General features: G+C 41.4%; 1 long non-coding RNA gene across 1 annotated transcript; it reads right to left on the bottom strand.

Annotated features, from left to right (window-relative positions):
* Positions 1-11,608: 11,608 nt before the first annotated feature.
* Positions 11,609-19,217, bottom strand: LOC111439588. Its single transcript, XR_002709818.1, has 3 exons — positions 19,177-19,217; positions 12,475-12,481; positions 11,609-11,663 (listed from the first exon to the last, which is right to left on the bottom strand). It is a non-coding gene; the product is annotated as an uncharacterized LOC111439588 (long non-coding RNA).
* Between the last annotated feature and the right edge of the window lie 477 nt (positions 19,218-19,694).

Raw genomic sequence — 19,694 nt, 5'->3', positions numbered from 1 at the left:
ACCATCAGGTATTTCACGAAGGCTTACAGGTCGAGCTAACTTCCTCTAAGTCTTTGCATAATACTCTTGCTTTATTCTCAATCCTTCACGGCGTGTAACTAAATGACTAAATCGAATGACTTTTTTCATTTGAGAATTTCATTATTTTTTCCTTGAGATTTCGGATTGAATTTGTTTAGGATTGAATTTCTCTTTTAAGTCATTCTATTTCTTCTTTTTCTTTTATTCCTCGATAAAGTGAGAGTTCCCAGACAACGTGGTTTATTTACAATTACAAGATTTTGAATGAAAAACGGAAAAGATCAATTAAAGAAAACTAAAGAAAAAAGATTAATTGCTTGACTAACAACTTCTATACTCTTTAGCTCTAATGGATCACTAAACACTAAATGAATCAAAGAAATTCCCATTTTTCTCACTAATTTCCGAAGAGACGAAGGCAAAATGAGTTATTTATAATTCTTCTTAAAGACTTTCTTCCCACTAAGATCAGGAACTTGAGAAAAGAATGCCTTTATAAGGATGACACTTTCTCATCTGTTGCAGATTCTCTAGTCAGTTCGCTTCTAATGGATCTTCCTCTTTAGTATGTTCCCAGATCATCAGATAAAGGAATAAGAAGAGATAGTCATTGAATCATCAATGGGAGTAGGAAAAGAAGAAGAAGAATCTTAGGCTATTGGCATTGAGTCCGAGGGTGCAGGAATAGAAGATAAGGATCCTTTCATTGATTCACCGGGAAAAAGAGATCCGAGCCAGCCCCATAAGTCTTAGAATGATTATGAGTTATGGTTTGATCTGTCTTATATAAGACGGAAGTGAGCGAGAACTAAGAGTTCTAGCTTTCCGTTATCGCCTCTAACTTCTAAGTAGAAAGATAACTACTTTTCCACTTCCAGACTTGAATGCAAAATAGATAGAAAGAAGAAAATGTCAGAAAGAAGGGCATGGCTTGTATTAGAATGAGTTACCTCTGGCTGCTGACTTCGTAGTTCTTTAATTCTTTAAACTGACTGAACTCTCCTCTAACTTAATAATAGACTGACGCATCTCTCGATTCAAGATAAGTTGACCGTCTGGCATTGATTCCCTAGCTTTTGAAGATATTCCCCGTATTTTGAATAAATGAAATATGGAAGAGAATTTGTTGGACAAGGTTTTCGCAACCTCTTAGTTACGGTTCTTTGTTCTCCTTGAAGAAGCAGTAGGGAAAGAGGGCTGAACCATCCAATTGAGACAGTGAGCCAGGAACGAATTCAAACTCTTTGCTTTCAACTGAAACTTCTTGACTTTTGACCCTGTAACTTATAACCATACATAAATTAGACTTAAAAAACGGAACTCTCTAAGGCAATTAACAGCCCATTAATTCGTATCTTGATTTTCAAAGGTCTAAAAAAGAGCAAGCCCTTCACAAAATTCGTTTTGGACTAAGAATGCAATATTGAAGCACTTTTCTCTTTTCAAATCATTATAGAATGATGAAACTATTTCTTTTTTATTGACTTGATTTTTCAGTCTTTCTAACTTGAGGTTTTTTGAATGAATCCGAAAGGACAGGATTGTAACAAGAATAAGTGAATCTCTGGCTATCTTTCCTTCTGTTGTGTGCTTGAAGCCCTTCTTTCTATGGCTTCTCAATCATCACATTAAGGACAGATAACTCAAAATCATGACTTGATGCTTGACTATTGGCTTGCATTTCATCCTTCCAATGCAAGAAATTCCTTACTTGTGACTTCTTTCTCCTTCAAAGGACTTTTTGGCAACAGAAGAAAGAGAAAGAGTAATTCCATCTCACTCAGTATAGACCTCTAACTCAAATCTAAATCGAAAGACAGATTTCCGGAATCAAAAGAAAGCAAATGAAAGAAGTCAGGCTTTCCTAACTAAAGAGATCGAGTAATCTGTGCGGAACCAAAAGATTAAAGAAAACTCGAAAAACACAAAGAACCTTTACTGGCGCTCTTTATCTTATCCTTCTCCGTAAGAAAGTCAATCTCCCATTTCCTGAGATTTTGAATGAAATCCTTGACTTCGGCTCGACTTAAGTCAATAAATAAATGAATTAGATCCCGCGCCTGAACTCACAACTTAATTCTGATCAAGGATAAGAATCTCTTCCAAGGCATTTCTTCAGTCAGACTGACTTTCAAACCTAATAACTTCCCATGGACTAGCATCAGTCAAACTTACTAAGGGCTTAGGAAGATCAGCCGGAAGGGAATCTATGACTTTCTTTCGGCCCCCTCACCACTATTTTAGGTTTTCTTAGTTGCATTTCTGACCGACTTACTTAGGTATCAAACTGAAAGGAATGAACGGCACAAAGTCTAGAAGTTTCTACACCAAATAAATAGGTCAACAATAGCCTTGGATTAGGTCGGCATTTGCCTTAGCCTCTGCCTCTCTTGGTATCTGCACATCTCCAGATATAGGGTGATGATCATTCATCAAGAAGAGCTGGTACAAAAAGATCAAGATTCATACTTCTTCCTTACTTTCTTGAAGCAGAGGATGCCGCCTTCTCTCTTGCTGTAGGTTCAGACCCGAACGCCAAATGAGCTCTTGATTCTCCATCTAAGGATTTTCTTGCAAGAGCAATAGAAAGATCAATCTTCGACTTCTTTTCTAACTACATCCTGTCTGTATAAGACTGAAAAGCCTACCATATCTGAAAAAGGCTCCACTAAAGCTAAAGTCAATACTGAAAGGAAGTCCTTGATATGATCTTTTTTAGGCCCCCTAAGTTGAACTTCCTTCTCAACTGCAACTTATGAGTAGACTGCTGATACAACTGCACATATTCTATATATTTCATTTCGTCAGTGACGATTGCTCATTGCACCGGACGGGGGAAGAGAGAGGATTAGTCCGATCGGAACTTTCGCCGTAGCATTTCCCGTGCATTATGCCAATGTATTAGACTAAATCTTTCTGCAAGCAGGACTTTCTTTCTGACTTGACTTGAAATCTGATTCCGAGAGAAGATAAGGGCATATGGTATTGGAATCTAAATCTGAACTTATTCTCCGAAAGCTGTAAGACTGATTCTTCCTTACTCCCCGCCTTTTCAATCTGTTGAAGAAGTGGAAATGAAAAACTCTCTTCCCTTTCTGACTTGCTTGCTGGAAGGTCGGGATCGTAGTGCTTAGCCTGAAAATCGAACCTGAAAGCATCCTTAAGCCACTAAGTCTTCTATGTTCTTCTACGTCTAAATAGACTTGATAATCCTGACTTCTTGAACTACCAGTTAAGGTAATCTCCCTCGGATCGGTTCATTTAGAGAATGAATCTGATCGAAATAGGCAGGGAATTGGCCTTTCCATTCAAAGCGATTTTCCCTATTACTGATAAGTGAAAAGAAGACTACCTTCAAAGGGCTTTATGCCAATGGGATTGAGAAGATCATCATTTGGCTAATAGCCTGCCTACTCTATTTGCTCACTATGCTCCTAATGTTCCTACGGGGAAGATAGGGGCTGAGCGAAAGAGAAAGTGAGATTGGAGCCTATACTATAGAGCCTGAAAAGGCCGATTCTTTCCTCACTAAGTCCCTGGTGTGAAAAGACTGATTTCTTAATCTCTGTAATGCAGCATCCTCGCTAACTCAAAGGCAACTACTAACTGTCAATCTTCCATCCTTTCTTCCCTAAAGTTAGGGATTGTCTAAGAGTTCGAAAAGGTCGACATATAATCAATAATTAGGCCTTTTTATGACTTCCGGCAACTCAAGTTACATTCATAGGTCTGAATCTCCGGCTCTTCGTTTTGGGATGGCAAGAAAATAGATATAGTAGGATGCTTTCACGCCTGCCTTAGCTTTTAGAGTTGCTTTATTCCTGACTTACTGCCTAGCCCTGAATCAAGGTCGGTTTGAAACTAAGGAATAGCGCTCCACTCTGACTTCTCAATAAGGCCTGCCTAAGCACCCCCATAGAACACTCATCCAATCACGAAATAGATCGAGTTAAAGTCAATACATCACTACTCCGGACGTGTGACACATGCAAATGAGTGAACTCAGTCTGTCTTCTTCGGTTTCGCCTTATTCCCTGTTGGAAGACATTATCAGGTAAGGGCCTAATCCACATCTCTATCTCTCCTTCAGCGGTACTCAGTCTTACTGCCTCCTGGTTCAGAAAAAGTCAACTATTGAGGGATTGGGAATAGATATTAAAGATAAGGCTTGAAGCCGAAGGTCAACTCTTTGATGTTTTAGATCTTTTAGGTTACGGTTCTTCGAATCTCTAGATCCTCAACTACTACTAAATCTCAATAGTTTGAGTTTGCAGCTTCTCCAGCTCACACATTCGATCTTAGCGAACTAAGCGTCAGGCCTTTATCAGAGGGCAGAATGTAGATCATCCAACAGCAAGCAACTTACTCATTAATACCAGTAGAAAAAGTGGCTTTATTCTCTGTATCAGGTCAGACGTCTAACTCAATCTCGAAGAAGGAATCGGGGAGAAAAGAAAGATCAATACTTATCCCCGGCTGACAGCCTCTTCTCAATCATCTCAGGTCGGGGGACGTGTAAGAAAAATAGAACTAACTATGAAAAGGGGATCTCTGTTTGCTTCTCCATCACAGTACGGACGTCTAACTAAATCATACTACTAGCTCGCTTTCATAGGACGGGAAGGTCGAGCAAAATTAGACTTCTCCCCTCGGAGTGCTCCCCAATCAGATGCATTAAGGGCTAATGAGCTCAGCGGCCATTGGTACTTCTTTGCTTCCTGATTGATTTAAGAGGAATGAATCTCCTTGCCTCAAAGACTGTTATTTCGTCATCAGTATCATCTTCAATTCTGTTCTTGGCCTACTTTTGATGATGAAGGAAGAGAAATTGGATAATACAGCCCGAATTGCACCTTCATCAGTGTGAATTAATTTAGTTAAGGACTACAGCTCAATTACAACTTAGTCCGAAGGATAAGATTCTGTAGTATCTTCCCTGGGAATCTCTTAAAACAAAATAAGCTAGTCCCTGAAGTCTGACTAATGCCTTCTAATTCTCAGCACGGGCTCTTGGACAAGAATAGCAAGCAAGATTATAACTTATTCCAGTTAGATGCTTAAGAATTATAGCTTTGTAGCTGCTCTTTAACTGCACCCTAGACGACTTGATAGACCATATACCCCAGATAGTTGTTGGTTAGATACATACCTAATGAATGACTACCCTATTGACTTAGCCTCAAGGTCTAACTTAAGCCTATGTCTCCCTCGCTGCTCTTTCTTCCGTCGTGGTGATTGATGGTTCGCCTTCTCTTATAACTACTTGCTGTATAAGACTTCCTTGGCTCCTTTAACATTTAAGAGATGAAGAAATTTGATGAGATAAGAATTTTGATGCTAGCTTAGCTTATAACTCAAAAGTGAGAATCCGCGGCTTTAGACAGACTGATTTGCTGCCAGATCAGATTAAGGAGGGGAAGATTAAGTTAATTACAGTACAGGCTGATTTTCTTAGATTTGATTATTAGGAGCATGAGAAGAGATTCTATGGAATTTAGTTAGAAGTAGCTTGAAGCTAACCCTAGTTCCATTTCCGCCTCGACTGCAACTCATTCAGAAAGGCGTACACACAAAGCCTTTATACTTCTAAGTTCTAAGTACGGAATGAATGCACCAAACAAAATAGAGCTCTTAATTTACTCTTTTCGTAACAGAAGACTACACTTCCGGACAGGGACATTGACGAAGAAAGATTTGCCTTTGATGTCTAAGTTTAGGCCATAAATCATACAATCGAAGAAGTAAATACTGCTGAGACGAAGGAAGCCCAGTAACAGAGTATAAATCTCCTACCCTCAGTCAATAATTCGATCTTTGCTTAAAGAAAGGGGGTAGCGGCTCTAGTGAAAGAAAGACTATCAGTCACTCCAGAAACATAGTAGAAAAGTCTAAACCAATCAGATTTTCTTAGAATTAGAATCTTTACCCTGAGGCAATCTAAGTAAAGACCGGCAAGAATACAACAAACAAACTCCACCTCTAAAGAAAAGAGAAAGAGCGAAGGGAATAGAGAGTCAAAGAGGAGAATAAGGAGACAGAGAAGAGAACGAGTTGTAGAGGTGAAGGAGAAGAGAAAGAAAGAATAGTTCAACCCTAGTTCAATGCCCTAAAAAGGAAGGAGTTTACAGTGAAAGAATAGCTCACAAGAAAAGAGAAGAGACCGTAAGGGCGAGGAGCGAAGCCACCTTGTTTACACTGAAATCTGGATAAAGAAGAGAAGAGAAGACGACGATAAAGAATAGGGAGGGAAGGGGATTGAGCTTCTCTTGATTCATACAAATGATAGGGTAGCATAAGTCGTTTCCAGTTAAGGAAAAAGGGCGGTTCTAGAGGCAATGGAATTGTGAGACAGGAATGAAAAGACAAAGAGGGAAAGAAGGGAATAAAACAAACAAAGCTTGCTCGGGCTCCCGCCCCTCTCCTTTCCAGTCGAGCTTCTTCGCCCCTTCCCCTATGGGTCTTAGAGCTCCGCCCCTGAACCTTAGCAGCTTTGAAAGCCGAAACTCCTACTTCTTTCCGACGGATCATTAATTAATTTATTCTATCCTATATAGGGGTAAAAGTTCGTAATCGCTTTTTCACTAATAGCTGGAGCTTCAATCAAATATTTTCTATCCAGCATAGGGGTCAAAGTTCGTAATCGGTTTTCCCCTAAGGAAAGCAGCTGAAAGTTCAGAAATTCTATCCAATATAACTGTAAAAGTTCGTCAGAGGTTTTTCCCTTAATAGCTGGAACTTAAATCAAAGAAATTCTATCTTTCCCGTATTTTAGGGTATTGTCTATCTTTACCCCTATTTCCTTCGGTAACTCAACTGTAAACACTCAAAAAACAAGAAATAATTCTATCTTTCCCGTATTTTGAGGTATAAAAGTCTATCTTTATCCTATTTTTCGGGATAAAAGAGAGGTATTTTAGGCAGAGGTAATTCATAAGTAGAAGTCAATCCTATCGAAGAATCAATGATCCTTCACTGTCAGAAAGACGAAAGATTCCTTCTTGATCTTGATCTTCTCCTTCTTTCACTCTTTCACTCTCCTTTACTTACTGTCTCGCTCTTGAACCTCTTCTTAGGTCTCAGGGCTTCGCCCCTCTACAACAAGGACTATTCTTTCTTCGTCTTCACTCTCTCTCTCTTCATTCTCCTGTAAACACTCCTTTCTTTCCTTATCCCTTCTCATTCACCTGATTGTGACCAAGGTAAACTGTATTCTTCTTCTTTCACTCTTTTCCTCTCCTGTAAACTCGGGGGGTGAACTACTTCTCTTTCTCTTTGCTTTCCTTTGATTCTATTCTTCTTGACTTAACCAAATTCAATCAAGATTTGCTCATTCACCTGGCTTACTTGATTACCTGACTTATGAGATTTTCTATCCCATTGGCTGACACATTACTGGCTTAAAGGTTAGAACGTTAGAGAGGGTATTCCTATCCCATCCTTATTCTATCTTTGCTTTATTTACTGCTTCCGGATACAAGGAAGAGAACCTAGTTTTATTTAGGGTTGGTTGTTGGATTACTAACTCAAAGTCTGCTTACAGGATTAGCTGACTACGCTGGGTATACTGGATTAGCCAGTTTGTCAGCGGAAGAACCTTCCTTTCTTTTTCCCGTTGGAATTCATTCCTTACTACTCCTTGCTGATGAGCTTACTTCTACAGTAGAAGGCGTGGACTTATATATTATTCTATATCTTTTTGATCTCGCACTGATAATATAGAACCAGGAGACTAGCTATAGCTCTTGCGGGCTTCCCTGCTTACTCCACTTCCCTCGTGCGGTATAGAATGGCTACGGTTGTTTGGTGTCCCAAGTTTGTACCGAGAGAGAAAAGAACTTGCTCACGCTTTCCCGGCCCTGGACTCCTGTGATTACCAAAACAAAGAAAAGTCAAAGAAGACAGATGCTTTCTTCGTTCGGCCCTCATTCCCTTCCTATCTAGAAAATCAGGTTCTTCAAGGCAGGAAAGACTGAAAGAGGAGAGAGAGTAGTAGTAGTCTTACTCTTTCTCTTTCTGATCCCCCAAAGAAAAATGCTACATCGGAAGCAACTATAAGTCGATCTGCCAAACTAAACTCTCCTTACTTAATAGAAGGGTCTCACCCCACCTTTAGAGCAAGGCTTTTCCGGCTTTACTGACTTAGCGGAATAATCAGCTGACGCAACTCTTCTCTTGGTCAATCTGTTTTCATCTACTTATTTATACTTAGCTTCGGTATCGTACCTAAGAGAATCTGAATCAAAAAAAGTACCTAGACCTCTGGATCCAAGATCACGATATCCGGAATCAGTGTTGTAGGTCGATTCGGATACCCCACCCTTATTATAGAGGAGAGTTTGGGACTTAGTTGCCCTTGGTTAGGAGGTTGACCCTCATAAAGGCCTTTCACTAAAAAAAAAGCCTTTAGCATCTTCATTGCCTCTCGTACGTTCATGATATTGCTTGAACATGGCGCTCAAAGAAATTCACTCTAATGGACTTAGTTAGCTTGCTCGTGTAACAACTCTCTTCAAATAGGCTTGCTACCTTGATTTCTGACTTGAATATAGACCTTTGTCCTATTCTTTTATCGTAACCTTCCTTGGGTATTGCCATATACCTCTTCCCTCCTTCGGCATGAAGCACGAGGAATTCCTCCTTATGGTATCGTATTCATTCTCCCATTCACGCCTTTGTTATATGTTCTAATGGAATTTCCTTTCGTAGGCTAAAAAAGGGGTCGGTCATTCTTCAGATCTTTGTTGATTGGCCGGCTTGGGATAACCTATTTGAAAGAAAGAGATTTGTCTAACGTCTTGGTGTACCGAACTTGGCTTATACATTCTCGTACTATACTGCATCTGCCAGCCGAACAAGTAAGGGATTCCTCATCTGCCAGCCGAACAAGTAAGGGATTCTTCCTCCGGTGTGCTGGCTCCTGCTTTCCCTGATTGATTGATTGGCTATTGACAGAGAAGACATCTATGTTATACCAGAGGACGGAGCAGACATGGCAATCAAAAGAATGAGCCAAAACTGAACAAGCAAGGCCCCACGACCTAAGAAGCTTGCGGGAGAGTTTAGAGTTTCCCGACAGGTCGATGTACAACCGACAGGTGAATGCTTTACCAAACTCGTGTACAACTCCTTGAATGTGTATTGATTTTCGCTTAAACCATGCTTGGGTTCCTAAACTCTTTCTCCCTCCCCTGTGAACAAACTCAAAACCATAAAGAAAATCTCTCTATAAAGCGCAGAATACAGATGTGCTGCAGAGAAGGAAGAAAGACGAATGAATGCTATGAGAGCTTGGACGGAATGAATAAGGTCTAGGGGAGACAGACCGCCCTTTTCTAACATGTGACAGGAAGAGACTAGTCAAAGAAAGATTACTACTGTAAACTCGCAATATATACATCCAAATAAGAAGGAGACAGAATATGAATGAAGGATTGAAGCATCTGACCCCGGGCTCTGGAGATAAATACCGAAAGAGCTTACCGGATGCACCATCGACCTCAGACAGACAGCTCGATCGGGCAGGGGAAAAACGAAAACAAAACGTAGTGGGTGAGCAGAAAATACCAATGAAGACCAGACCTGGAATTTCAAACAAGAAAACGTAGTAGCCTAGCCGTAGAGGGAGATTCTCCAGCTCCACTCTTTAACTATATAGAGTGGAAAACTACGCTTCAAAATCAAGCCCAAAAAATGAGACTTTTGAAAGGTCCTACTGATTGACCCACTAAAGCCATGAAAGTGACCTTTTGGATTAGAAAAATTACCTCTGAGACCCGAACCCGCGTTGATCGAAGAGCAGCTAACAAAAGGGCGAAGGCAGGATGAACAAGAAAATAGCCGTAGACAGATGGAAAGACCGGAGACCAGAGACCGGAAGAAAACATCCATTTTTTGAAAAAGACAGAGAGAGATTAATGTGGACAGATTGAGCCAATGTTTTCCAAAATGCCAATACGAGAAGCAGATTCGACTTCTATAGATTTTGCACCTTCAAAAGTTCCAGGCTGAATTACAGAAAGAGATGAATGGTGACTTCTTACTGCTACAGGGGAAGAAAGAAGAGAGGAACTAATTCAAGCTAATTCGACCTTTTGTATAGGGCCTGGACGGGACGAGTACGACATATTCAAGGGACCGATCCATCTCATTAAAGGATTTTGGGGACAGAGCACAGACCTCAGACTAATCGATTAAACTCATTATTGTAGAGTTTACCGGGGACGTATTGAATTCAAGTCATTCATGTGTGCCGATTTCCTTATGCTTCACTGCAAAATAGGTCCCAACCTTCTGTGAACCTTAGCTGATCATCCATCAAACTATGCGGAAGGAGAGAGACCAACGAAGCTGCCAGACTGGAAAGGAGTGAAGAGGAGCCGCGAGACCGAGTTAAAGAAGGAAAAGGTTTGAGGTTTTGGCTTTCCTTACAGTTCCGGATTATTAAAGGTGAAGGCAGAGTCAACTCATTGAATATGCTTAGTTTACAGTGAAAGAATAGAGGTGACGGGTCGAAGACGCGAGACGAGAAGAGGAGTTCATAGCGAAGCTCAGCTGTAGAGATTCGATGCTAACATAACAAAGAAAGTAGGATACACACCTTTACCCTCCAAAAACCCTGTCTTCCGCCTACCAATGGGAGCGAGAACTTGTTGGACGTCTCGAGTGAATGCGGGAATGCCATACCGGAATGGGATACTAATGAAAAAAGCCAGAAACCAGACCATATATATGGGTGATATAAGAAGAAAGACTGACTCTCTTTGGGAGCTTGTAGACACTGGGCCACAAGTCATAGAGTGACGGCTAATAAGCTAAGTTAGTATACTAAGACGGAGGGAGCGAAGACGAAGACAGAGTTTACAGTGAAAGAAGAAATGAAGACGCTGCTTTACAGTCGAGTAAATAAAAGAGAGTTCAACCTGAACAAGAAGGAAGGACTTTATAGTGAAAGAAAGAAGGGAGACGAAAGAAGAAGAAATGAGAGTGAACTACTGAACCTTCAAGTGTTGAAAGGAAAGCCGAAACAAGAAGAAATGAAGACGCTGCTTTACTGTCGAGCTACTTACTCCTATTCATTCTCCTTCACTCATGAACCTTCTTTCTTGGACTCTCATTTCACAGTAAACAAAGACTATCGATGCATTCTCTCAGCTATTTATTCTTTTTCTTGTCTTTCTCCTTACTTAATTGGACTGATTTCTGTAGGTCTGTTTGCTCATGAACTGGAACCGGAGCCTTCGCTACTGAATGAAAGACTCCTTATACTGTATTACCGGAAGTAGGTAAAGCAATTCCATTTCTGAGCCTCTTCTCGTCTCGTTGCTGCGCTCCCGAACTACTTACCCTGAACCTCCCCTGTTGGTAAAGCTGCTTCAACCCTGAACCTCTATGACCAGAAGTTCTTGTTCTAGGACTCTCCTGTAAACAAGCACTCCCTCCTTATGAATGAGACAGATGGAACAGTAAGAAAAGGTCAAGCTCCTTCCCCCTTGTTTTAGATTCTAGTCTCTGTTTCTTTCGTTCTTTCATTAAGGAAGTCAAGCTAGCTTTTTTATGGGAATATTACTAAACAGTGTTCAGTTATTGTTCGCTCTTTCACTCATTCACCTCGTAAACTCGGGCTCACCGCTTCGCTTCTCTCCCTATCAGTCTGTTTGCTCCATTGCCTTCGCTTTATTTTGTCTCGTTGCTTCGCTCCTCTCCCTCTTGGTCGAGTGGCTTTCGCTCCTTCCTTTTCTTATTTATTCACTGCAACCTCCTGACTTGGCTGTCCGTACTATTACTTCTGATCCTGATGTGGAACGAACTCCTTTTCTTCCCTTCCTATTCTATTTATTCACTGTAACCAGACTGACCTCCTTATGAATGAGACGGAACTGACTGACTATTCAATCCTGTAACTCAATCACCTTCTTTCGCCTATGGATTCTTTAACTGTAAACTAAGACTCAACAAGAATGAGACGCATGGCATTTACTCTCCTGCTTGTAAACAAGGTAAAGCGGAAAGCAAGATTCATTCATTCTTTCTAAATGGGTAAAGCTATTTTACGGTCGAGTTGCTTTTCTCCTCTTTAGTCTTCTTTCTTTCATTTCATAAGGTAGTAAATAAATGGAATAGAATGGAATAGGTGTTTGATTGACCTCGTTCTTTCCTTTGATTCCGCTTGCAAGACTCACTGCAACTTACCTCTTGACCCTCTAGATTTTTCAACTGCTCTTGATCCTGAAAAAGAAAGTCAAGACTATCGAAGAGAATGATCTTGATGGAACTCAATCACTATCACTATTCTTTCACTAGGTTCAGTAGCTAATTCATTGCCTCTCTCTTCACCTGTGCCTTCCCTTCTTTCATTGAACTGGGTCAAGCTGCTTGCTTCTCTCATGAACCTCGGTAAAGCATACATACATACATATTCTTTCTCCTTCCAAAGAAAGTGTTTGAAGTCAAGACTTCTTCTCTTCCTTCCTTATCTCCTTCACTCGGATATGACTCGTCCCCATGTCTCGCTGTTCCTCTCCTCTTCACGTCTCACTGCTGGCTGGGTGGGTTGGTTCTTTCACTGTAACCAAAGACTCCCTCCTTTCCTTATTCCTTCTCCCTCCTTCACTGGCATATTATCTCCTGTCCCTGATTGAAAGAGGTAAATAGGTAGGTGGTTGGTTAAGTAGCTCTTTGTTTGATTTGAGGAACTGTCAACTGGCAACCCTTTTCCTTCTTTGAATCGGTAAAAGAGAACTACTCCTTATTACTTCTGCTGAAGAACTACTTACTTACTTCCCCTGAACCTACTTCTGTATTCTTTCATCACTGTAAAGAAGGGTCGAAAGATGGATTCTTGATCTTCTCCCTCCCGCCTGAACTGGCATATTGTCTGTCTTCTGTCCCTGATTGAAGGAACTGTAAGAAAAGACTGAAGATGCATATGAAATTCATTCATTCTGTTGAACCTCTTCTACCTATTTCTTCTTTAACTGATCTTTTCTTTCCCGAGGTAGGTAATTCATAAGTCAAGACTGAAGATGAATTCGAGGATATTCTCTCCTTCTTTCACTGTAACCTCATCTCCTGGACTATTACTTCTTTCACTTAGTCTTGAACAAGTGGGAACGGGTAAAGTGGAAAGCAAGATTCATTCAATCTGGACTAGGAAGGCAAGCCGAAAGATGCATTCTCCGATTCATTCTCTCCTGACCCGTAACCTGATTTCACTCTTGAACAAGGTAAATAGGTTAAGAAGAAGAAGTAGCTAATGACTCTCCCTTCCCTCGCATATGAAATTCATTCTACTGTGACCTACTGAGCCTATTTATTCCACCTCGCTCGTAAACAAGGGAAGGAAAGGAAGGCCGCTAATGAATTGACTCTCCCTGCCCCCTGTAAGCAAGATTGATTCATTCTCTTTAACTCCTCTCCCTATTCTATGGGTTTCCCGGCTGAGATTCCCTTATTTTATTGGTCTTACAAGAACTAAGTGTAAGTCAGTTATTTGCGCGGATAAAGAAGATGATCTACACCCTATTCATTCAGCCAGTAAGTCAAAAGGGTCAGTGGTTGGTTGCCTGCCACGAGAGCTCATGACCCCCCTTCGGGTTGGAATCTTTTCTTTGCTTTTCTTTCCTCTTGCTTCTTTCACTCGGTAAAGCAGGAATTGACTTTCCATTCACCTCTACCTATTTAGTCAGGAACAGTAAACAAAGACTATCGAAAGATGAATAATACTGCCTACACCTTTTCCTATCCTTTAGGTCTGTCTCTTCTTATTCCTTTTGCTTTGATTTTCTTCGTCTTGCGCTGGGGTTGCCCTCTTCTTTCTCTGGGTAAATGGGTGGGTTCATTCAGTAGCTAATGAATTGACTCTACTGTCTGTAAAGCCTCTCGCTCGATTCATGCTAGTTTAGGAACTGACCTCATGAACCTCGTCACCATTAAGAAATTCTCCTTAACTCCTTTCCCTTTGCTTTGCTCCCCTTATTGGTCTTACAAGCACTAAGAAAAAGTGAGTGAGTTCTTTCTTTCTTTCTTTGCGCGGATAAAGAAGATGATAGTAACCCGGTATTGTACTGATTTCACTAAGGAGTAGAGCAATTGAACCTTTGGGGGATGTAAAGAGGTCTTTCTTTGGTTCTTTCTCCGATTCCTCTTCTGTCTTGAACTGGGTAAACTCATGAACCTGTTGGTTGAACAATCCCATTGCCTGAACTACTGAAGGAACCAGGACGGGCTATTCTTCAAACACTCTTTTACGCTCTTTCCTGCCTGTAATTAATGAGACAGCCGGAACTAATTAACCTCTATTCCTGTCAGTCAGTCTTCCTTATTCTTGAACAGTAAAGAAGGGAAACTGTAGAGGAAAGTCATTCAATCCTAAACTACTGATGAACGAACCTGTGACTATCCTTTTTTACAGTGAAAGAAGACAATGAATTAGCTGCACTCTATTTTGAAAGACTGAACTCTCGGTAATCGGCAACTAGTAGTCTTTTTCCTGAGAACCGGAACCTGCCGAGTAGGGAATGAAAAAGTCAGAATCAGTCCTTTACGGTACAGTAAGAAAGAGATAGTGAAACCCGACCCTTTACATTAGAGTCAATTCCTTGCAGCGACTGAACAGGAAGGCAAGAAAGGAGATGAAATATTAATGAGACACTCGGAACCTGAACAAGATACATCAGACTCAACTCAAGATGAATGAGCCTCTACGGTAAAAGAAAAGAAGCAAGCTCCCGCCTGAACCTATATGACCTAAGCAGCTGAGCTCCGTAACCAGTATTACCAGAACCAGAACCTTTATCAATCTCCTTCTTCACCTTTACAGAATTAATTGAAAGAAGAAGAGAATGAAAGACGGATTTGCTCATGAACCTGCGCCCCTGTCCCGATAGATATTACCTGAACCTGCTCCTCTGCTTCTTTCTCCTGCTTTCAAGACTCGTTCAAATGAAGGATCAACTCATGAACCGGAACCAGTATTCCTTGTATTCGCTTCCCTTATTGAATGAAGGAAGTAAAGCAAGCTATTTGAAGAACCTTTGTCGCCCTTTACAGTTGAGCTACTTATTCTTCTTTCTCCTGCTACTGAACCGTAACCTGGCTTCTCTCCTGAACTTGTCCCTGATTTCACTCTTTTTCGTGTAAGTACCTTTTATTCTTTACCGGTAAACTAAGACTGAACTCTTTATGAATGAGAGTGAACTCATGAACCTTTTACTAATTGAACGAGGGAGGTAAATAGGCTTGCTTCGCCCCTTGTTCCGTGATTGGTCGTTATTCGAAGAAAGATGAATGAGCCTCTCCCTATTAAAGAAAAAGGTCATTTCAGTGTTTCACTCATAGGTACGGTAAAGCTGCTAATTCATTGCCTGTCCCTGAACTGTACTAATGAGACTCTCCCTTCTTTCACAGTAAAAGATCAATACTCCCGATCGAGATTAATTCGACAGAACTGGAAGGTGAACCTACTTATTAAGAAATTCTCCTTCACTCCTTCTTTGCCTATTTATTCCTTCAAAGACAAGGCAAGGTAAAGAAAGCGTATTCTCCTGCACCTCGCTCCTTGCTCTTCCCATTCCCTCCCCCTTCAGTTCTTGTTCATTTACAGTAGGTAAAAGCCAAAGATCAAGTCAAGACGAAACTCAACAAGATGCATTCTTCTTGAACCTATTATTATTTATTCTGTAACAGTAAGGGAAACTCTTTAACTAACTACTGAACACCTATTTATATTCTTACACTAGGTAAAGTGAGGATTAAATGGACTCTCTTGCTTGCTTGTAAACTAACTCCTTCCGGGCTCCTCTTTCTTTATTGAAAGACAAGCTAGCTCGCTCGCTATCTCAGTTTGTTTGCTTCTTTAACTCCTCTCCCTACTCTACTTACTTACTCATCAACCTTCTTTCACTGTAACCTTATTAACCAACCTCTGCCTGCCTACTGACTCATTCGGCTTTTCCTTCTTTCACGAGGTAAGATAGGCTTCTCTCCTTCACCTTCCTTGCCTTCTAGGTCTCTTTCTTCCTTCACCTCTATTATTCTCAGTTATAGTTTGTTATTCTTTCACTATATCTTTGCACTCGGTAACCAAACTCATGAACTACTGGAACCGTAACCTATTGATTCACTGTATAAAGAAGATCAAGACTCCTTATGAATGATACGGATGGAACTCTTTTCCTCTCCTGCCTGTAAGAAGGATGGATGAATTCATTCTCATGAACCTCGTAAACAGGATATTCCACTGTCTGCCCCATGTTCTAGTTCTTTTAAAGTCAAGACGGGAAACAAGGAAGAATGAGACTGAGCCTTTCTTTCGAGTCGGTAAAAGGAATGAGAATGAACTCTGCTTCACCTTTTCTTTTCCGATATGACCTTAACTTCTGGAACAGTAAACTCATGAACCTCTCGCTACTGACTCATTCACCCTTGACTGATGGAACTCGGTAAATGGGCTTCCTTCGCACCTTTCTTTTCCTTATACGATATTGCCTTCCCTGAACTTGCCAGTCGAGTCAATGAATTAGCTGCTTTACAGGAGAGGAGTGAAAGCAAGCAAGAAAGAAGCCGGCTGAGGGGAATTCAAGCCAGCCCAAAGAGAAGCGACTGAAGAGGACCCTGTATTCCCTTCCCTTCCCTTATTTCTGGAGGTAAGTCAAGCTATTTGAAGAACCTTTCTTTCCAGTTCAAGAATCAAGCCGAAAGCAAGACAAGATGAAGGATCCTTGTACAGTTCAATGAAAGAAGAAATAGGTGTGAAGGCAGGAGAAAGATAGTTTACGAGTTCAATCTGTCTGATGAATAAGGAGTCTTCGCGCAGAATGCTCTGGGGTTGAATCATCAGGTTTTTCAGGTAAAGGTTCGTCGCTTGGGTCCCCTGGTGTGTCGGATGGTAATAGGGGTAGGAAATGAATAAAAGGAGTAGTTCTCTTTTACAGTTCATAAATAAATTGGGACAAGTTATTGAGGGAAGGAGTGGGATAAGGGGTTACCTGGAAAGAAGGTCGTCTTGTGCGGGTTCGCTGGAGGATGGGTACCTTTTCACAAGGGAGGGTTCGCTTCTGTCCCTCTGTGTCGGCCGTCAACTGAAGGCCTTTCGGTTGGGGGGAGGAAGATGAAGCTAAAAGAGTTCGTCCGGTGCTCTGTTGCTGTCTTTTGGAGACCCGCTTTCGTAAGGCAGGAGGAGTGTTTTCCTTACTCGACTTTGCTATGATCCCATTGAAGAAAAAGGAGAGTGTAGAGTCTGTGGTGGGTCCTTCTGAGTTTCCATTTGTGGATCCTTTCAAGAGAATAGGGGAAGGGGGCGTAATGAAAGTTTCCTAATGGAAAGGGGAGGTGAGTATCTGTCGATTCCTCACAAGCGCCTGTTCAAGAAAGAGGAAACCCTGGGTTACTTTATCTACCGAAATGAGGCAGGGGAGGGATAGGCGGTATGGCCACTGCAACTTGTAGTTCCCCGAAGTGCGGAGGAAAGGGTTGGTGAGCCTGGGTCATTTAGTTCTGTTGTTCGTACGAAAGAGAGAACATGGCCTCTGCTTTTGGAAAAAGGGTATTTTGTGGCTAATTCCCGTCTCTTGTATTTGTCGGAAGTGTTGCCTCAAATAGAGGCTAACCCAACGTCGGAGGAAGGTATGTATTCGATACCGAATCGAACTGGCAAACTGCGGGAAGGAGGACACATGGGATAGATCTGATTAGGGGTAGGGGTTGGGTGTTCTTTGTTTGTTTGTTGTGGTTGGTCTGTCTAATCTTTCTGTTTCGAGGCTTGGGGTGTGTTTTTGTTTGTTGGGTATATGCGGTCTTTGTTTTTCCGCTGTCCGCTCCTTTCTGTTCCCGTCTGAATGTAAGGGTTTCCGTTCTTGTTTGTTCTGTTGCTGTTAGTCTTGTTTGTGGGTGGGGCCCCTTCCCCGCTATTCCCTATTTTTTCTGTCATTTCACTCTTTTACTCGACTCTAAGAAAAGAAGAAGGTCAAGCTCATGATCCTATCGGTTTCATTGCGGAGCTCAATCACCTACACCGGAACCTCTATGACCTTCCCGCCCCTCCCCTATTTACCTTATGAATGAAAGAAGGGCGAGTCAATTCCTTGCAGCAGCTCAATCACCTATTTATTCGTCTTCCCTCCTGAACCGTCACCCATTTCCCTTATGAATGAATGAAATCCTGAACGGAACCTTTACTGTGAAAGAAGAAATTCGACTTAACTGTAAGTCAATCCGAAAGATTCCTTCTATCTCTCCCTTATTTTTTGGGATCAAACCCGGTATTTTGGGCCGAGGTAATTAAGAAGTCAATCCTCAACTCCTTATTCATTAGACTGATTTCACTCTTTTACTCTCCCTCGTAAACAAATTCAAGGATGTTTGGCTTCTTAACCTGACGAGAACGAGAATGAAAGAAGAAGAGAAAGCAAAGATTGAGTAAGATGCAGAATTAGAGAAAGGAAAGATTGAGGCAGAATCAGATATTCCTTCGGAACCTGAACCGGAACCAGATTGAACTCCGTAACCTTTATCAAAGAGAAACCCTTCTTCCCCTGCCCTGCTATTCCCTTCTTTCCCTGAACTTGACAGGATAGTAAAGAAAAGAAATCCTCCCTTTTCGAGTCGAGCTGCTTGGTTCTTGATCCGTCACCTTCTTTCACTGTCAAATCAACGTTTTATATAGTTGTTACTACGGGAATATGTAATAATAAGATGCAGAAGAAGAAAATGAAGAAGAAGAAAGAGAAGCGACTGACCCTGAACCTCCTCCTAAGGTTTCACAGCCTCGCTCCTGCCCCTCTCCCTCTCGGTCGAGCTCTTTCACCTCTTCGCTCGTAGGGTCTCAGGGCTTCACCCCTCGTAAACTCGGTTGAACAATTTCATTTACTGAACCGATATTCCCTGACCCTATTTACCTTATTCATTCAATCATCCTCTTTACCTTATTCATTCACCTATTGATTGTCGGAAGGAAAGACTCTTCAAGAATTAGACAGTAAAAACCATTAATAAAAAAAAGCTATCTTCTCTCTATTTTTTGGGATAAAATGTTATCCTCTCCCTATTTTTTTTTGGATAAAATGTAGTGGAAGTAATTGATTATTAAGTCAAGACTAAAGATTCATTCTTTAACTGATCTTGATCAGGACTGAGCCTGCCCCTTCACCGGCCGGGTACGGTAAAGTGTCTTCGCCTCTTGGTCTCAGGGCTTCGCCCCTGCCCCTTTTCCTTCTTTAACTCTTTTACTAGGCTAGGTAAAGCGCTATTTGAAGAACCCGACCCGATATTAGTGATTGTTCTTTCCCTTCAAAGACGAACAGTAAACGAGGTCGTCTTCTTCCTTCTTTCTTTCACTCCTCCCCATACTTACTCCTACTCCTACTCCTATTAATGATGATGAACTCTTTCGCCGGTCTCACAGCTTGAACTCCTTCGCCCTACGGGTCTCACAATTGCATTGCCTTCGCTTTATTTATTTATTTTGTCTCACAGCTTCGCTCCTTCAACTGATTCAAGTGTGATTCAGCTATCGGTGTAAACAGGGAATCTTAGCTCGGGCTCTGATCTTGATCCTTCAACTACTGACTAAACTCGGTCTGTTCTGCTTGCTCCTGAACACCTCCCCCTTCCCTTGCTTGAACGAACCTGTAAGTAAGAAAGATGAATGAGATAGATGGAACTCCTTAACCTATCGG

Source organism: Cucurbita moschata, unplaced genomic scaffold (assembly GCF_002738365.1).
Source record: "Cucurbita moschata cultivar Rifu unplaced genomic scaffold, Cmos_1.0 Cmo_Scf00097, whole genome shotgun sequence".
Taxonomy (NCBI): domain Eukaryota; kingdom Viridiplantae; phylum Streptophyta; class Magnoliopsida; order Cucurbitales; family Cucurbitaceae; genus Cucurbita; species Cucurbita moschata.
The sequence above is the reverse complement of the archived record's forward strand: the minus strand, read 5'-3'. Positions and strand labels throughout refer to the sequence as shown.